Source organism: Amblyomma mixtum, chromosome 5 (assembly GCF_055824585.1).
Source record: "Amblyomma mixtum isolate Tamu chromosome 5, ASM5582458v1, whole genome shotgun sequence".
Classification (NCBI taxonomy): domain Eukaryota; kingdom Metazoa; phylum Arthropoda; class Arachnida; order Ixodida; family Ixodidae; genus Amblyomma; species Amblyomma mixtum.
Window position 1 is genome coordinate 169,492,689 of NC_143016.1, and position 20,665 is coordinate 169,513,353.

Genomic DNA, 20,665 nt, shown 5'->3' on the forward strand with positions numbered 1-20,665 from the left:
AAGGGGGAGGGAAGCCCTTATCATCATGTGGTGGGCTTGGTAGCGACAACGATGCCAAGGACACTGGCTCGTTGTACTGCGGAGCTGATAGCAGCGAGGCGAGTAAAGCCAGGAAGGCCTGCATGTCGAAAGACCGCTGAATCAAGATGCCTTGAGCAGTGTTCCCGTGCCCAGTGAAGCTCCGGTTGACGAGGGGGGTGGGGGGGGGGGGGGGGGTTGGGCTGCTTAAGCACGGACGGGTAGTGATGCGGTTGCGGATGATGCCGGATGAAAATCGTCGAGTCGTGCTGGAGGGAGGTCACGATAAGAAGGGGGCGGGAAGCCCTGATCTATATGTGGTGGGCTTGGTACCGAAAACGATGCCAAGGAGAATGGCTGGTTCTACTGCGCAGGTGATAGCAGCGATGCGAGTAAAGCCAGGAAGGCCTGCATGTCGAAAGAGCGCTGAATCAAGATGCCTTGAGCAGTGTTCCCGTGCCCAGTGAAGCTTCGGTTGACGAGGTGGGAGGGGGGGGGGGCGGTTGCTTAAGTAGCGGACCGGTAGTGATGCGGTTGCGGATGACGCCGGATGAAAATCTTAGACTTGTGCTGGAGGGAGGTAACGGTAGGAAGGGGGCGGGAAGCCCTGATCATCATGTGGTGGGCTTGGTACCGAAAACGATACCAAGGACACTGCCTGGTTGTACTGCGTAGCTGATAGCAGCCATGCGAGTAAACCCAGGAAGGCCTACATGTCGAAAGAGCGCTGAATCAAGAAGATGCCTTGAGCAGTGTTCTCGTGCCCAGTGAAGCTTCGGTTGACGAGGGGGGGGGGGGGGGTTGGACTGCTTAAGCAGCGGACGGGTAGTGATGCGGTTGCGGATGATGCCGGATGAAAATCGTCAACTTGTGCTGGAGGGAGGTCACGATAGGAAGGGGGCGGGAAGCCCTGATCATTATGTGGTGGGCTTGGTACCGAAAACGATGCCAAGGAGAATGGCTGGTTCTACTGCGCAGCTGATAGCAGCAATGCGAGTAAAACCAGGAAGGCCTGCATGTCGAAAGAGCGCTGAATCAAGAAGATGCCTTGAGCAGTGTGCCCGTGCCCAGTGAAGCTTCGGTTGACGAGGGGGAGGGGGTGGGGGTTTCTTAAGCAGCGGACGGGTAGTGATGGGGTTGCGGATGATGCGGGACGAAAATCGTCGAGTTGTGCTGGAGGGAGGTCACGGTAAGAAGGGGGCAGGAAGCCCTGATTATCTTGTGGTGGGCTCGGTACCGACAACGATGCCAAGGACACTGGCTGGATGTACTGCGCCGCTGGTAGTAGTGATTCGAGTAAAGCCAGGAAGGCCTGCATGTCGAAAGAGCGCTGAATGAAGAAGATGCCTTGAGCAGTGTTCCCGTGCATAGTGAAGTTTCGGTTGATGAGGGGGGGGGGTTGGGCTGCTTAAGTAGCGGACGGGTAGTGATGCGGTTGCGGATGATGCTGGATGAAACTCGTTGAGTCGTGCTGGAGGGAGGTCACGGTAGGAAGGGGGCGGGAAGCCGTGATGATCATGTGTTGGGCGTGGTACCGAAAACGATGCCAAGGACACTGGCTGGTTCTACTGCGCAGCTGATAGCAGCGATGGGAGTAAAGCCAGGAAGGTCTGCATGTCGAAAGAGCGCTGAATCAAGAAGATGCCTTGAGCAGTGTTCCCGTGTCCAGTGAGCCTTTGGTTGACGAGGGGGGGGGGGTCGGGCTGCCTATGTAGCGGACGGGTAGTGATGCGGTTGCGGATGATGCCGGATGAAAATCGCCGACTTGTGCTGGAGGGAGGTCACGGTAGGAAGGGGGCGGGAAGCCCTGATCATTATGTTGTGGGCTTGGCACCGAAAACGATGCCAAGGAGAATGGCTGGTTCTACTGCGAAGCTGATAACAGCGATGCGAGTAAAGCCAGGAAGGCCTGCATGTCGAAAGAGCGCTGAATCAAGAACATGCCTTGAGCAGTGTGGCCGTGCCCAGTGAAGCTTCGGTTGACGAGGGGGAGGGATTGGGGGTTTCTTAAGGAGCGGACGGGTAGTGATGCGGTTGCGGACGATGCGGGACGAAAATCGTCGAGTTGTGCTGGAGGGAGGTCACGGTAGGAAGGGCGCGGGAAGTCCTGATCATCGTGTGGTGGGCTCGGTACCAAAAACGATGCCGAGGACACTGCCTGGTTGTACTGCGCAGCTGACAGCAGCGATGCGAGTAAAGCCAGGAAGGCCTGCATGTCGAAACGGCGCTGAATCAAAAAGATGCCTTGAGCAGTGTTGCCGTGCCCAGTGAAGCTTCCGTTGACGAGGGGGGGGAGGTTCGGGGGCTTAAGTAGCGAACGGGTAGTGATGCGGCTGCGGATGATGCTGGACGAAAATCGTCGAGTTGTGCTGGAGGGAGGTCACGGTAGGAAGGGGGCGGGAAGCCGTGATCATGATGTGGTGGGCTTGGTATGGACAACGATGCCAAGGACACTGGCTGGTTGTACTGCGCCACTGGTAGTAGTGATGCGAGTAATGCCAGGAAGGCCTGCATGTCGAAAGAGTGCTGAATCAATATGCCTTGAGCAGTGTTCCCGTGCACAGTGAAGCTTCGGTTGACGAGGTGGGGGGGGGGGGGCTGCTTAAGTAGCGGTCGGGTAGTGATGCGGTTGCCGATGATGCCGGACGAAAATCGTCGGGCTGTGCTGGAGGGAGGTCACGGTAGGAAGGGGGCGAGAAGCCATGATCATGATATGGTGGGCTTGGTATCGAAAACGATGCCAAGGACACTGCCTGGTTGTACTTCGCAGCTTACAGCAGCGATGCGAGTAAAGCCAGGAAGGCCTGCATGTCGAAACGGCGCTGAATCAAGAAGATGCCTTGAGCAGTGTTCAAGTGCCCAGTGAAACTTCCGTTGACGAGGGGGGGGAGGGTTCGGGTGCTTAAGTACACTCTAAGAACTGCTACTCCTGCATTAAGAGTAAAAGAGCCTCGCTACTCCTGCAGGTCTCAATCTACTCTCTCTACAAACGAGAAAGAGTGAAAGGTCCTGTTCACTCCTCTTGACAAAAGAGTAAAATGGCATTTCCACTCCTGCATACCCCAAGGGAGTTCAGTGCTTGTTTTACTCTTCCGCCCTTACGGCCATACAATCGTAAGGGCGCGCTAGCTTCTCGGGGCCGGCCTGCCAGCCTGGATGCCGGCGTCAGAAAAATGCACTGGTATTGTTTGTTCACGACCAAAGCTCTGGGATAGAGTATCATTAGCCAATGTCGAGTTGTTGGTAGAAGCGATAACAGCCATACAAATTTCCTCCCATAGCCGCTTTGCTGCTGCTCTGGAGTTCGCCTGGCCTCTGCTATAGCTCCGCTCCTGAAGGGGTCGCAGAAACCGAGCATATATTTATTTCCCTATGACGCGGGGTTCAGAGTAAAACGGTGCCGAGGGTAGCACCTAAGTGCTGGCCAGTTTCGAAGCGCATTCAGCTACAGCATCTATGTGAAATCGGCTAGGTTTAGCGACGACAAGGGCAGCCAGCGAGCAGCGCACAGTTCGTCGCCCGGCGCGATCGCGGGCGCCGTCGTTGCCGAAAGCTCGGCTCGCTCAATGATTCGCTCCGTAGCTTGCGAATCGCGCACGCAAGGCTGGAAAATCGAGCAGCGACTGGCCTGCGATTGAGCGAGCCTTTATGCCCACGTTTGCAGCACAGGTGAACAAATTTAGCACACATGTATGCATGGAATATCGGCGGCGTTGCGGCGATTCTTAAGCTCGTCCTCGACGCCATCATCACCGTTCGGGTGGACCCGAACATATCTTTATTTCACTACGAGACATAGTTCACAATAAAACGTACTTACAATGCAATGAGTAGCACCTCAGCGCTAGCCAGTTTCAAAGCGCTCTCAGCTCTGGCATCGAAGTGAAACCTCCTAGGCTTAGCTACGAATACGGCAGCCAGGGAACAGGCCGAAGCTCGTCGCGCGGCGCGCTCGCGAGCAGCGTCATAGCTGAAAGCTCGGCTCGCTCAAAGATTGGCTCAGAAACTTCCGAATTGTACTCGCAAGGCTGGCAAATCGAGCAGCTAGCGGCTGGCCTGCGACTGAGCGCACGTTCGCAGTACAGGTGAACAACAATTAGCGCACGAATGCTTGGGATACCGGCTGCGTTGCGGCCACGTTAAGGCGATTCTTAAGCTCGTCCTCGACGCCATCGTCACCATACGTGACACACAGGCTGAGAACTTGAATTCGAGTACGTGCTAAAGTAAGCTGCTCGTATTATTCGGAACAATCTGAACTCGAAAAGACAGTTGCTTCTGTCGGCTTCCATGCATGTGGGCTCTTGCTAGTGAAAGTACACTCGAACAGGATGCGGCGAGTGCGGGCCGCTGTTGCATACAAGCTAAAGTGTGAAGCAAGTATCGTCGTAGTTCCGTAACGCAGTTGATATCACAGTAATCCGCTTGTACGGGTCACATTTAAGCTCTGTTTCATGTAGATCTCCGTCGACCATGCCAGTGTCGCGTAGAGTAATGCATCGCAGCTGCTCTTTGTCCTACCGCTCGCGTCGAACATATCCTTGATATGGACCAGTTTGCGATACGGTGCGTTTCTTTGCCTTTTTTGTCGCATTTAAGGGATTTTCGCTGCCGTCAATCGAAATTGCATTCCGTCAACAGCGTCGTCTGCGCCGTCGTCTGCTAGGACACCCGGGGATGGGATCACAGGATCGCAGCTTCTACAAACGACATGTCAGCAAAAGTATCTAAAAGCGCTTTGGTATTCGCATTTAATAAAGAAATAAAATGAAAAAATATAATTTGTTTTTGTTGCGAACACAATTCAAATATTAGTAATAAAAAAGCGCATTTGTAGGTTTTTTCAACGAAGCAAAACTGCAGCCGTCGTCGTCACGTTTTGTGTTATTTGGGTTTTCGTAGCATTGTTTGAGTGCTCGTGCGGTGGACGTGTATGAAGAACACAAGTGTGTTTTGGAAACCAACGACGAGAATTACGCCCTATCAACACTGGTGATTTTGAACGGGTAAAGCCCTGAAGAAAGGTAGCGCTACGACTTCTTGTCATCTGGAGAGGCAACGAAGAAGAATGTGCGGTTTTGCTAAGCCTTGATGAGCCGTCTGAACGGTGAGTCCCGTGTACGTTTCTTTACTTCTGATCTCTATTCGCACGCGTTATTAGTGTGCGCCTATATAGGGATGGCAGTGCAGGCTGTCTGCGTGCGGTTGCCTCAGCTATAATGCGTTAACGCCGATTCACACGACGGTCCGTTCGCCCGCGGCCCGCGCACGACGTATTCATGCGTCACCACATTGAGAGGCGCGCTGTCGGCCGCGGCAGCGGGCGAACGGAAAATCGTGTGAATCGGCCTTTACCAGAAAAGAACGGGCGTATAGGCCGCATGGCAACTGTTGCTCCATAGTCTCTATCTGCGTTTAGTACTCGGGTGCCGCGGTAAATAAAAATGCCACCAGTTATCACAACAGAGTTATGCGGTCGCTTGCTAGCGCTGCGAAAAACAACAGACAAAGTTTACTACATTCCAATAGCATAGATTTGTGCTACGTAGGAGAGGATGATGAGCGTGTAGTGCCACGTTAGAGAGCGCTCTTGCTAGGCCAGCTGCGGACAGACAAGGGAACTGACAACGGTCGAGTTGCCTCGCGGCTGGTGCCCGTCGGATTGATTTGTGCTACTTAGAAGATGACGATGAGCGGCAGTGCCGCGCGACAGAGCACTCGCGCTAGGCCAGCTGCCAACAGACAGTGCTCAGTGTGTGTACTCGTCGGATTAGTGCTTACGCCTTAATATTTGTCATACAATTTTTTCGGGGACAATGATCGCGTGTAAAAGGCTGGGGCATATCCCTTGCCTAGTCATTTGTAAATTTTTATCTGTGCTTCCCCATGGAACAGAATTTGACACAGTATTATGTCAAAGTTAGATCGTTCTTGCGTCTGCCCTGAGGTGTAGGTGTCGATGCTTCCTCGCCTTCAGATTTTGAGAACTGTTTGGGATGCAACTGCGCACTTATTTAGGATTTCAAGCTTTTTGCTATATCCCTCGTTTGTGCGGCCCGCTTTCAAGTCGTTCGCTATATCGGTGATGGTTTGTTATTGATTTTCACTTTCTCTTATTTATTCTTGGTTGACTGCCACCAGCTGTGCTGCCGGCGATTCTCCGCGCTCGGAACTATTCCCAGGCACGAGACCCTACCCACAGACCTCCCTGCACCACACTCACCAGTTTTCTTCGGTATTTTTTTCCCTTGCTCTTACTTGCATTGCCACTAGGCAGTTTTTATTTCTGTGCAGATTTGTTAAATGCAATACCAATTTTCGTTTCATGCTGTGATGTGAGATATCGTGCTTCTTGCTAATGAATGCATGCCTTTTCCATCCTCTCATCATTTGTGCAAAGCAGACGGGTCTACTGGTCGCTACGTTCAATTTAAAAATACCTTCGGTGCTGCTGCAAAGCACCCTAGTAGTAATAAAATCCTGTGCATGCTATATTCGAATAGTTACGCTCTTTTCATCATGCATAAAAATAGTGGTATTCCAGCCTGCTCATCTTTCTATGCGGGTGTGACAGTCATGTAAATCTACTGAAAAAATGTATATCGGTGCATCACATACAATCTGTTCATTTCTTTTGTCATGGGCCCTCTCATTGCTTTTTGTGTTCCTATGTTACTACCTTATTCTAATTTATGAAGCAGTAGACAATTTCTTCTCTTGTCATTCATGACATTGTTACGGCCACTGACAACAGTTGCTCTGACATATTTATTTGCAGTTGCCAGCTGCCAGTATCTACTGGGCCATTCGTGCTTCCAGCTTTTGGCTGTGCTATCTCTCCTCAGCAGTTTGTGGTAGGTATTGTTTTCCAGTGATGGATACCTTACCTGCCTATTTAGAAAAATTTCGTAGACATAGGCTCACAGCCGGGTTTAGAAATGCATGCAGAGCTCTACGTGCACTTAGCAGCAGTACCTCCCTGTATAATCACATGAATCTGATCCTGAATTACATGAATGTAATTACATGATCTGTATGAAATAGTCTCTCATGAAGCTTTTGACTGCTGCTGTTAACATAATGGAATTTACACTGCTTCAGGTGCAGAGACTATTTCACACATGTTGCCTCTTATGCATATGTGCCCTCTGAAAGGACGAACATATTCCTTTATCCCTTTAAAAAACATTGTGTTCTATCATGATGCTTTACCGGTATTTCTGGTGTATAGACCAAAATGTCACTCAGTATTGTAACATGAAGCGGGAACTCAGTTTGTCCAATGTTTTAGAGGTAACATGAAGCGGGAACTGAGTTTGTCCAATGTTTTAGGGGTCCTAAAACATTGGACCAACACAGTTCCCACTCGAGTTATTGATCACTTCGCTCTCGCCCTACCATAAGCTTGCCGTCCAGGTTGGACAAATTGATAGAGCGACTGCTCCTGTGAAGTGGTGGTTCTGAGTTCGAACACCGGACCAGGACGAATCTTTAACTACGAAGTTTCTGTGAAAGCTGTATAGCTTTCCTTTGTAGCCATTTGGCTGTGCTCGAGTGGATGTCAATGAGTAATTACTCCTTATTACAGATCTTTTGTCAACGCCAAACTGATTCAGTAGCAACAAATAGTAGAAGGGTAAAAGCATGCTGCTCCCAAAAATTCGTTAAGCATGTTATAAAATGTATGCTGTATTGTTTTAACTGCTGCAAAGAAATAACGGTGATGTTAGATGCCCAGCCCCTATTAGGTAAACATAGCTCGCAATTAACACAGTGGATGGAAAAGAAATATGGACTTCAACCCTCACGACGACCCTCACCCCAGTAAAACAAAAAGTGCCAGTGTTGCCATACTTGAGAGCTTTGCTCTTTAAAATTGCAGTAGACTGCTACTCAAAGTTGACAAAAAAATGCGTCTCGTTTTCTGCATGTGCATTCCACAGTGCTGGTGCCATTTTCACTGGCCATTGACATTCAGTCGCATGATGTGCACCCCGCTCCTCGAGTTGATTTTGTTTGTCTTGTGAACCTGCCGTCAAAATCAGTGCAGGATAATGCTTCCCCAGTTGATCTGCAGTTAACCTTGTCCTTTGCCAGCTGCTGTCGCCCTTTCTCCACAGAGAAGGGCGGTGGGAGTCCAAGCCAGGTGGAGTTGAAATATTTGACTAGTAGTGGACAGGGATCCTGCGGTTTGTTGAGTACACAGGCAAATTGGAGACTTATGGAAGAATTTTTTTACCAGCCAAAAAAGACGCATACACAAGACAGAACCGCACAGGACAAGGGCTGGTAAAAGCCGTAGTCCTCTGTGGTTCTCTCTTGTGTATGCGTGTTCCTTGGCGGGTAAAAAAATTCCTCCGTAAGTCTCCAATTTGCCGGTGTCCTCCACAGATTGGAGGATCCCTGTCTGTTACTAGTCAAATTTCATTACTCCACCTGGATTGGACTCCCACTGCCCTTCTCAAAACTTTTGAAATCCTGTTGCCCTAGAAGATCATCAGCTGTCGGTTGTATTACTTTCGCTTCAGTGAAATTTGACATGTAGCGGACAGGGATCCTAGAATTTGTGGAGTACACAGGCAAACTGGAGACTTATAGAATTTTTTTACCAGCCAAGGAAGACGCATACACAAGATTCGTTGTCTGTGTTTCACAACTGAAAGTTCTAAATGCGTGCAGAAGTGTATCGTGCATTCGCACGTATTTTGAAAACTCAATTTCTGCAGCATTAGGTTTTCGGAATTGGAGCTGTAGCATTGCCGCCACAGAATCCCGCTCGTTAACAAAGCGCACACTTATTTGCTAGGTATATATTCGGTATACCGCAACCAGTACACGTCACTGTTTGGAAGGTTCTGTCGTGAAATTTCTGATTGTGCAAGGTAGCTTTTCTTTTAAATTCAAGCGCTCTCTATTTGCTTTTTCCTGTGCATATTCATCGGTCGTTTCAATTCGGAAGCGTTGGTGGTGCAAGACGTGCATACGGAAGCTACGTTTGTGCACAAAGCTCCTGAATTTTTGAAAGCGCAGCTCTGACAGTTCTCGTTGTCATAAATAAGTACAAAGCAGCCTAATCTTTTTGGACACACCATTTCATGCTCTTAGCTGTTTCTGAGAAACAGGCTGCCTTTTTTTCTGTTTTTGGTGTGAAACATTCCTAACAACTTCTTTCTTTCTCGATGCACAGATAGCCTATGCATACACGGGCAGCTTGATTGCAATATTTAGGGCAATATTTATAACAGGTGCAGTGAGCCTTGGTGCATGTGGACAGAAATTAAGCTAGGGTGGGGTGGGGTATTTTCGCACAGGGTAATATTATGCGGAGGGTTTGGCGTATTGAAACCGAGTCTTTCTGAGCTCTTATTAGACGTCCCAGCACCAGGACAGTAGTTGAGGCTTTTCTTCTTTGTTGTCTAGTCAATGGTTTCCATCACATAAAATAGCCTTAATTCTAGCTATCCCGTGGCCGTCTAACAGAACGATGCAGATATACTGAAGTGATCAGTGTTGCATAAAAGTAGTGAGAACATTGCAAATGCAAGGCAACTTCATTGGTTTGCAGTGCACTAACGTGGCAGTCAGAGAGAATTACACATTACATTTGCAAATCTAAATTGTGCATAATAGTATGGACTGGCACGTAATGTGCGAAGTAATCACAGTTATCTCGTTCATGCCAAATGCTAGTGTCAAACATTGTCAGTATTGCATATTTATAAAGAGCAGGCATGCTGCGCCTAACTTGTCGTTGGATAGATTTTATTACTATGAAAGCAAAAAGTTTACACATGGCTGTCGTGTTCTTGCGTGGGAAGTAGTATTACCTTAAATGAGTATAAACACCAAATTTTTGGTTATGTGTGTTCTTTGTAGTGACGTGCTGGGCATTCGTATACATAGAATTGTTGCATAGTATTCGTCTCCAATCGCTAAATAATTACAACCAGGACAGCAGCTTGGGCATGTTGGTTATTCATTCTTGATGGAACAGCGCAAAACATCGGGACAAGAGACAAGCGCTGACTTACAACTGGTTTTTATTTCGAAGAAACATTGCTTCTTATACCTTCTTCACCCTCTCAAAAAACACATGCGTCGCAACCATATCGTTCAAGCGTCCACAAAAAAGCATAAGACAAATAATCACAGATATTTATAATCACATTTTTAACATGTCAAATTCTTTCTTAGTCAAAGCAACAGACGGCGTGCTGACACAATCGTCGCGCAGACTCGCTATCGAAGCTGCCTCGATTATTTCCCGGACTAACTGGTCTTTGTGATTAGCCAAAGCTTTGCATTTTTGGAAAACCGGTGCACAACTAGTTGAAGGGCAATCTCTGCAATGGATTCCCAGGTTCCTGCAAGCTTGCTCGAAATTATTTTTGTGTTCTAGCAGCCTTTCATTCATGCACCTGCCAGTCTGCCCAATGTACTGTTTACCGCAAGTCACTGGCAACGAATAAACAAGGCCTTCGGTGCACTCCACAAAGGGGGTTCGATGCTTTATCGTGCATCCCTGCTTCTTTTTGGTCGGATCGGAGTTGACTCGTCTGCACAGACTTTTGAGTTTATTAGGAGCAGTCATCACTACATTCACGCCAGCTTTTCGACCTATGCCTTTCAGGCGATGGGAAATATTGTGAAGATACGGAATTGCTACTACCGGCCTCCTTTCTTTCTGTTTCTGTGCATCATCTTGCTGCTCGGGCCTAGCCTGCATCAGGTGCTTTTTCATCTGCTTGGCAACAGATACCAACAGGTGCGAGGGGTAACCCGAGTTGCCAAGCCGTTCCGCCTGGCGAAGAAAGCTCACATTCATTTTGTGAACACAGGATTTCCTCAAGGCATTCGTGAAGCACAAGTTCACAATAGCCCTCTTGGTCAGCTTAGAGTGAGCTGATTGGAAGGGCATTGGCGCTTTCTCCGCTCTGGGCTCATAGGCCCAGCAGGCGTGCCCTCTAGTGAACTCAAGTCTCAGGTCTAAAAACCTGAGTGACCCTTGAGCAGGAAGCTCGTGCGTGATAATAAGTGGCTGCAAAGCCTGCGCAAAGCGACCCACCTCCTCCATTACTGCTTCTAGCGTATTCGCCCTTTGGCCATCACAAAGAACTAGGTAGTCATCAACGTACCTAAATACCTTTTTAACACTAGTACCTGCAAGGGTTACGTTCAGGAACCTGTCTTTTCGCGCCAAGTACAAATCACTGAGTAGAGGCGCGATACATGAACCAATGCAAACACCGCGTTTCTGGAGATACACTTTTTCCTCCCAACAGACGTAAGTTGACCTGAGGTACACTGCTAATAGCTCCAGGAACCCTCTAATAGACATTCCGCAGGCGTTATGAAATGCAACAGCACCATGCGTATCTATGCATTCTTCTACAGACACCATCAGCTCGTCATGCGGTATGGAATAATACAAATCTTTTACATCAACTGAGCATGCGGCAAAGGCACTGCTAGAATTGTCAGTTAAAAATCTAGCTATATCGTCCGAAGATTTCACCTGAAATGGGTCGTCAATTGTTAGTAGTTTTAATTTTGCTTGCAAGAAGACACCAAGAATCTTTTGCCACGTCCCTCCCTCAGAAATTATTACCCTCAAGGGCCAGTCTGGTTTGTGAGTTTTTACAGTGAAAAACGCGTCCAAGTTAGACTTCTTGCAAGTTTTTATGCCTCGAAGGAGGTAGTCAAGTTTAAGTTCTTTGCATAGCTTCATAGCAGTTACCTTTGCTTTCCTAACAGCTGATGTCTTGTGCTCGTCAAAAACAGCTGATGGTTTCTAACGCCTTAGTTTTGTACAAGTCCTTGGAAATCACAGCAAAGCCCCCCCTCTTTGTCAGAGGTCAGCAACGCAAGGGAATTGTCTTTCAAGTACCTTACAGTACGTCCCACTGGGAGATTCCTCTCGCAGAGCTGGTAGCGGCCAACGACGTCGGCTCCGTCTGAAATACACCTTGCACTTTCCGACTCAGGGCTTGCCTTGGCAACGCGCCGCACCATGGCAAGAAGCTCCGGTGTTGTCTTCTTAGGTTGGATGGCAAACTTAGGCCCAAGGCTAAGCACCTCGCGGACCGGTTGTGGCAGAACATCCACACCAAGCGTGTGGATCTTGTTTTCTTGGCTTTGTTCGGTCATGCCTCTTCTCCTTTCATTGTAGTCAGCGCGCAGCGAGGTGCAAGGAAAGTGCAAGGTGTATTTCAGACGGAGCCGACGTCGTTGGCAGCTACCAGCTCTGCGAGAGGAATCTCCCAATGGGACGTACTGTAAGGTACTTGAAAGACAATTCCCTTGTGTTGCTGACCTCTGACAAAGAGGGGGGCTTTGCTGTGATTTCCAAGGACTTGTACAAAACTAAGGCGTTAGAAACCATCAGCTCTGTTTTTGACGAGCACAAGACATCAGCTGTTAGGAAAGCAAAGGTAACTGCTATGAAGCTATGCAAAGAACTTAAACTTGACTACCTCCTTCGAGGCATAAAAACTTGCAAGAAGTCTAACTTGGACGCGTTTTTCACTGTAAAAACTCACAAACCAGACTGGCCCTTGAGGGTAATAATTTCTGAGGGAGGGACGTGGCAAAAGATTCTTGGTGTCTTCTTGCAAGCAAAATTAAAACTACTAACAATTGACGACCCATTTCAGGTGAAATCTTCGGACGATATAGCTAGATTTTTAACTGACAATTCTAGCAGTGCCTTTGCCGCATGCTCAGTTGATGTAAAAGATTTGTATTATTCCATACCGCATGACGAGCTGATGGTGTCTGTAGAAGAATGCATAGATACGCATGGTGCTGTTGCATTTCAAAACGCCTGCGGAATGTCTATTAGAGGGTTCCTGGAGCTATTAGCAGTGTACCTCAGGTCAACTTATGTCTGTTGGGAGGAAAAAGTGTATCTCCAGAAACGCGGTGTTTGCATTGGTTCATGTATCGCGCCTCTACTCAGTGATTTGTACTTGGCGCGAAAAGACAGGTTCCTGAACGTAACCCTTGCAGGTACTAGTGTTAAAAAGGTATTTAGGTACGTTGATGACTACCTAGTTCTTTGTGATGGCCAAAGGGCGAATACGCTAGAAGCAGTAATGGAGGAGGTGGGTCGCTTTGCGCAGGCTTTGCAGCCACTTATTATCACGCACGAGCTTCCTGCTCAAGGGTCACTCAGGTTTTTAGACCTGAGACTTGAGTTCACTAGAGGGCACGCCTGCTGGGCCTATGAGCCCAGAGCGGAGAAAGCGCCAATGCCCTTCCAATCAGCTCACTCTAAGCTGACCAAGAGGGCTATTGTGAACTTGTGCTTCACGAATGCCTTGAGGAAATCCTGTGTTCACAAAATGAATGTGAGCTTTCTTCGCCAGGCGGAACGGCTTGGCAACTCGGGTTACCCCTCGCACCTGTTGGTATCTGTTGCCAAGCAGATGAAAAAGCACCTGATGCAGGCTAGGCCCGAGCAGCAAGATGATGCACAGAAACAGAAAGAAAGGAGGCCGGTAGTAGCAATTCCGTATCTTCACAATATTTCCCATCGCCTGAAAGGCATAGGTCGAAAAGCTGGCGTGAATGTAGTGATGACTGCTCCTAATAAACTCAAAAGTCTGTGCAGACGAGTCAACTCCGATCCGACCAAAAAGAAGCAGGGATGCACGATAAAGCATCGAACCCCCTTTGTGGAGTGCACCGAAGGCCTTGTTTATTCGTTGCCAGTGACTTGCGGTAAACAGTACATTGGGCAGACTGGCAGGTGCATGAATGAAAGGCTGCTAGAACACAAAAATAATTTCGAGCAAGCTTGCAGGAACCTGGGAATCCATTGCAGAGATTGCCCTTCAACTAGTTGTGCACCGGTTTTCCAAAAATGCAAAGCTTTGGCTAATCACAAAGACCAGTTAGTCCGGGAAATAATCGAGGCAGCTTCGATAGCGAGTCTGCGCGACGATTGTGTCAGCACGCCGTCTCTTGCTTTGACTAAGAAAGAATTTGACATGTTAAAAATGTGATTATAAATATCTGTGATTATTTGTCTTATGCTTTTTTGTGGACGCTTGAACGATATGGTTGCGACGCATGTGTTTTTTGAGAGGGTGAAGAAGGTATAAGAAGCAATGTTTCTTCGAAATAAAAACCAGTTGTAAGTCAGCGCTTGTCTCTTGTCCCGATGTTTTGCGCTGTTCCATCAAGAATTACAACCAGATTTCTTTTCTTCCCTGTTTCAATAGCATAGCAATTGCTATGACATCAATGTTCAGTATAGGTTATGGAAGGCACAAGAAAGCTACTATATCGCTACTTCATCGTTTTAATTAGTTACAATGCTAAAGCCAGCCTGCCTTAAGAGTCGGAATCACAATGAATGACGAAGCCGCAATTATATTGCAGTTTTCCTCATGCCTCCCCTGGCTTATACTGACCTTTGATGCCATTGCCATTGCTCAGTTTTTAAAAGTGAAGCAGGAGAGAGAAGATATTTAATTACAAATTATTTAGCAGTCATAGGCGAATACTGTGTGGTTATCCGTGCATAGTAATGCCTTATGCATCATTAAAAACAAAAAAAAATGTGCAACTGAAATTTGCTCGGCTGCTGACCCAAAAGACGCGGGTTCGATCCCGGCCGCGGCGGCTGGAATTTCTTTGGAGGAGAAATTCTAGAGGCCCGTGTACTGTGCGATGTCAGTGCACGTTAAAGAACCCCAGGTGGTCGAAATTTCCGGAGCCCTTCACTACGGCGTCTCTCATACCCTGGGTCGCTTTGGGACGTTAAACCCCATAAACCAACCCAAACCAAACTGAAATTTGTTGTCTGCCTCTTTGAGATGAAAAATTTTGAATTTTTCCTTCACTATTTTAGAGCATGAAATTCAGTTAATGGTATCTAAGAAACAGGAATTGCAACAGCCATTTCTCTTCAGCAAGAAAACTGTCATTGGTTTAAGTGTTTTCCCGATTCAAGGTTACCCTATATTTTAAACTGCACAATGTATTATGTGACAAGAACCGTCAAGCACAATAGGTGTGGTTTTAGAAATGACTGGAAGTGATAAGGGAATACATTTACTTAGAGCAGGTAGTGACCGCTGATCCGGATCATGAAGAGTAATAACTAGAGGAATATGAATGGGGTGGAGTGCATATGGCAGGTTCTCTCAGATCATGAATGGCAGTTTTTCAATACCCCTCAAGAGAAAAGTATACAACAGCTGTATCCTACCGGTATTCACCTGTGGGGCAGAAACGTGGAGGCTAACGAAGAGGGTTCAGCTTAAGTTAAGGACAACGCAACGAGCTATGGAAATATAAATGATAGGCGTAACGTTAAGTGATCGGAAGCGGGCAGAGTGGGTGAGGGAACAAACGCGGGTTGAAGACATCCTAGTCGAAATCAGGAGAAAGAAGGGTGCTTGGGCAGGGCATGTAAGACGAAGGCAAGATAATCGCTGGTCCTTAAGGGTAACGGAGTGGATTCCAAGAGAAGGCAGGCGTAGCAGGAAGCAGCAAAATGTTCCATGGGCGAAGGTTTGCAGGAACACGGTGGACATAGCTGGCGAAGGACAGGGTTAATTGGAGAACATGGGAGAGGCCTTTGCCTTGCAGTGGGCGTAGTCAGGCTGATCATGATACTTGCAGAAGAGCTTGCTCATGTTAAAATTTTCATTTGGTAAATATGTGCTTGTTTTACATGCACACAGCTTTTGAAAGGACTAGCATAGTGATAATTGTATTGGGCTTCATAAAATTGTAGCTCTGAATGAAGGTTTGCAATGAAAGGTGTCAGCACTTGGTCACAATATAGGTACACACTAGTGGCGACATGACACACACGATCAGTACATTCTAGTTGTATTCTTTCTTTTTTTTTCATGGGGTTATATGCAGGATAGTATGAAAAGGGCATTGGAATTGACTCTTACTTGCATTATTTTCATTCATGTTTGCAGGCACCCGGAGAAATGCACGCATAGCCAAAGCTCCTTCACTCAGCCGAGCAAGCTACGGCATCATCCAGCATCTTAGTTTCTTTTGAGCGCTTACAGCTCACTGCGGTGGATTTGGTAGATGGGTTTACTTTGCTTTTGGCAGTGTTCTTGGCATTTAATGTCAAGTACACCCCAAAAACAAAGCGGGCTTGTCTGCTGCTTGAGACACTAATGGGGCTTTATCCTAGCGAGCGCCTCCCGAGTGTGTTTTGGGCAGCCACAGCAATCACAGCAATGACTTGAGAAATAAAAGTTATCAGTGTTGTACATTAGTGTCATTATTTCTTGAACCATTGTTATTCCCAACGCAGACAGAGCACCATACTAATGTGCAAACTGTAGTGTAGCCATAAAGTAGTTGTATGAGCAAAAATTATTCTACTCAAAGATTATAATCCCTTTTGCTCATTACTCTTTTGTAGATGTAGCGCAGGTGGATCCTGCAAAACATGACCAACTTGCTCTGAAGAATATGTGAAATAAGAAAATTAGTACGATACATTGAAAACACGTGAAACTCCTTTTGAAGGAGTAAAATAAGATCTGGGCTGATAATCCTTGAAGGAGTATAGTCACTCTAACAAACGGAGTCCTGGAACTCTACCTGAAAGAGTAGTAGGATGCTGTTTCAATGTGGTAGCTTTACTCCCTCGGAGGAGTGCCTGTACTCTATTGCAGGAGTAGTACAGTACTCCTTGAGTAGGTGTTGGATCACTCTTTGTCCAGAGGGAGTAATTTTATTCTGGAAAAAGGAGTGGAATATGGGACAAGCGAATACTCCTTCAAAGTGTGTTCTGGGCACTCCTCTGCACTCCTTTAGTTCTAAGAGTGTAGCGAACGGGTAGTGATGCGGCTGCGGATGATGCTGGACGAAAATCGTCGAGTTGTGCTGGAGGGAGGTCACGGTAGGAAGGGGGCGGGAAGCCGTGATCATCATGTGGTGGGCTTGGTACCGAACACGATGCCAAGGACACTGGCTGGTTGTACTGCGCCGCTGGTAGTAGTGATGCGAGTAATGCCAGGAAGACCTGCGTGTTGAAAGAGCGCTGAATCAAGATGCCTTGAGCAGTGTTCCCGTGCCCAGTGAAGCTTCGGTTGACGAGGTGGGGGGGGGGGGGCTGCTTAAGTAGCGGTCGGGTAGTGATGCGGTTGCGGATGATGCCAGACGAAAATCGTCGGGCTGTGCTGGAGGGATGTCACGGTAGGAAGGGGGCGGGAAGCCCTGATCATTATGTGGTGGGCTTGGTACCGAAAACGATGCCAAGGAGAATGGCTCGTTCTACTGCGCAGCTGATAGCAGCGATGCGAGTAAAGCCAGGAAGGCCTGCATGTCGAAAGAGCGCTGAATCAAGAAGATGCCTTGAGCAGTGTGGCCGTGCCCAGTGAAGCTTCGGTTGACGAGGGGGAGGGATTGGGGGTTTCTTAAGGAGCGGACGGGTAGTGATGCGGTTGCGGACGATGCGGGACGAAAATCGTCGAGTTGTGCTGGAGGGAGGTCACGGTAGGAAGGGGGCGGGATGTGTTGATCATCGTGTGGTGGGCTCGGTACCGAAAACGATGCCAAGGACACTGCCTGGTTGTACTGCGCAGCTGACAGCAGCGATGCGAGTAAAGCCAATCAAGAAGATGCCTTGAGCAGTGTTGCCGTGCCCATTGAAGCTTCCGTCGACGAGGGGGGGGGGATGGTTGGGGGGCTTAAGTAGCGAACGGGTAGTGATGCGGCTGCGGATGATGCTGGACGAAAATCGTCGAGTTGTGCTGGAGAGAGGTCACGGTAGGAAGGGGGCGGGAAGCCGTGATCATGATGTGGTGGGCTTGGTATGGACAACGATGCCAAGGACACTGGCTGGTTGTTCTGCGCCGCTGGTAGTAGTGATGCGAGTAAAGCCAGGAAGGCCTGCATGTCGAAAGAGTGCTGAATCAATATGCCTTGAGCAGTGTTCCCGTGCCCAGTGAAGCTTCGGTTGACGAGATGGGGGGGGGGGCTGCTTAAGTAGCGGACGGGTAGTGATGCGGTTGCGGATGATGCCGGACGAAAATCGTCGGGCTGTGCTGGAGGGAGGTCACGGTAGGAAGGGGGCGGGATGTCTTGATCATCGTGTGGTGGGCTCGGTACCGAAAACGATGCCAAGGACACTGCCTGGTTGTACTGCGCAGCTGACAGCAGCGATGCGAGTAAAGCCAATCAAGAAGATGCCTTGAGCAGTGTTGCCGTGCCCATTGAAGCTTCCGTTGACGAGGGGGGGGGGGAGGTTGGGGGGCTTAAGTAGCGAACGGGTAGTGATGCGGCTGCGGATGATGCTGGACGAAAATCGTCGAGTTGTGCTGGAGGGAGGTCACGGTAGGAAGGGGGCGGGAAGCCGTGATCATGATGTGGTGGGCTTGGTATGGACAACGATGCCAAGGACACTGGCTGGTTGTACTGCGCCACTGGTAGTAGTGATGCGAGTAACGCCAGGAAGGCCTGCATGTCGAAAGAGTGCTGAATCAATATGCCTTGAGCAGTGTTCCCGTGCACAGTGAAGCTTCGGTTGACGAGGTGGGGGGGGGCTGCTTAAGTAGCGGTCGGGTAGTGATGCGGTTGCGGATGATGCCGGACGAAAATCGTCGGGCTGTGCTGGAGGGAGGTCACGGTAGGAAGGGGGCGAGAAGCCATGATCATGATATGGTGGGCTTGGTATCGAAAACGATGCCAAGGACACTGCCTGGTTGTACTTCGCAGCTTACAGCAGCGATGCGAGTAAAGCCAGGAAGGCCTGCATGTCGAAACGGCGCTGAATCAAGAAGATGCCTTGAGCAGTGTTCAAGTGCCCAGTGAAACTTCCGTTGACGAGGGGGGGGGAGGGTTCGGGTGCTTAAGTAGCGAACGGGTAGTGATGCGGCTGCGGATGATGCTGGACGAAAATCGTCGAGTTGTGCTGGAGGGAGGTCACGGTAGGAAGGGGGCGGGAAGCCGTGATCATCATGTGGTGGGCTTGGTACCGAACACGATGCCAAGGACACTGGCTGGTTGTACGGCGCCGCTGGTAGTAGTGATGCGAGTAAATCCAGGAAGGCCTGCGTGTTGAAAGAGCGCTGAATCAAGATGCCTTGAGCAGTGTTCCCGTGCCCAGTGAAGCTTCGGTTGATGAGGTGGGGGGGGGGGGGGGCTGCTTTAGTAGCAGTCGGGTAGTGATGCGGTTGTGGATGATGCCGGACGAAAATCGTCGGGCTGTGCTGGAGGGATCTCACGGTAGGAAGGGGCGAGAAGCCATGATCATGATATGGTGGGCTTGGTACCGTCAACGATGCCAGAGACACTGGCTGGTTCTACTGCGCAGCTGATAGCAGCGATGCGAGTAAAGCCAGGAAGGTCTGCATGTCGAAAGAGCGCTTAATCAAGACGATGCCTTGAGCAGTGTTCCTTTCCCCAGTGAAGCTTTGGTTGACGAGGGGGGGGGTTCCGCTGCTTAAGTAGCTGACGGGTAGTGATGCAGTTGCGGATGATGCCGGATGAAAATCGTCGAGTTGTGCTGGAGGGAGATCACGGTAGGAAGGGGGAGGGAAGCCCTGATCATCATGTGGTGGGCTTGTAGCGACAACGATGCCGAGGACACTGGCTCGTTGTACTGCAGAGCTGATAGCAGCGAGGCGAGTAAAGCCAGGAAGGCCTGCATGTCGAAAGAGCGCTGAATCAAGATGCCTTGAGCAGTGTTCCCGTGCCCAGTGAAGCTTCGGTTGACGAGATTGGAGGGGGGGGGGCGGTTGCTTAAGTAGCGGACGGGTAGTGATGCGGTTGCGGATGACGCCGGATGAAAATCTTAGACTTGTGCTGGAGGGAGGTAACGGTAGGAACGGGGCGGGAAGCCCTGATCATCATGTTGTGGGCTTGGTACCGAAAACGATACCAAGGACACTGCCTGGTTGTACTGCGTAGCTGATAGCAGCGATGCGAGTAAACCCAGGAAGGCCTGCATGTCGAAAGAGCGCTGAATCAAGAAGATGCCTTGAGCAGTGTTCCCGTGCCCAGTGAAGCTTCGGTTGACGAGGGGGGGGGGGGGGGGTTGGGCTGCTTAAGCAGCGGACGGGTAGTGATGCGGTTGCGGATGATGCCGGATGAAAATCGTCGAGTCGTGCTGGAGGGAGGTCACGATAAGAAGGGGGCGGGAAGCCCTGATCATTATGTGGTGGGGTTGGTACCGAAAACGATGCCAAGGAGAATGGCTGGATCTATTGCGCAGCTGATATCAGCGATGCGAGTAAAGCCACGAAGGCCTGCATGTCGAAAGAGCGCTGAATCAAGAAGATGCCTTGAGCAGTGTGCCCGTGCCCAGTGAAGCTTCGGTTGAAGAGGGGGAGGAGGTGGGGGTTTCTTAAGCAGCAGACGGGTAGTGATGCGGTTGCGGATGATGCGGGACGAAAGTCGTCGATTTGTGCTGGAGGGAGATCACGGTAGGAAGGGGGCGGGAAGCCCTGATCATCATGTGGTGGGCTTGGTACCGAAAACGATACCAAGGACACTGCCTGGTTGTACTGCGTAGCTGATAGCAGCCATGCGAGTAAACCCAGGAAGGCCTACAAGTCGAAAGAGCGCTGAATCAAGAAGATGCCTTGAGCAGTGTTCGCGTGCCCAGTGAAGCTTCGGTTGACGAGGGGGGGGGGGGGGGGTTGGACTGCTTAAGCAG

At 49.3% G+C, this 20,665-nt stretch overlaps 1 long non-coding RNA gene across 1 annotated transcript; it reads left to right on the forward strand.

The window, feature by feature from the left end:
- The first annotated feature begins 2,928 nt into the window (after positions 1–2,928).
- On the forward strand, positions 2,929–6,862 carry LOC149344654 (uncharacterized). The gene is made up of 3 exons (XR_016283212.1): positions 2,929–5,125; positions 6,160–6,253; positions 6,797–6,862. It is a non-coding gene; the product is annotated as an uncharacterized LOC149344654 (long non-coding RNA).
- The last annotated feature ends 13,803 nt before the right edge of the window (positions 6,863–20,665 follow it).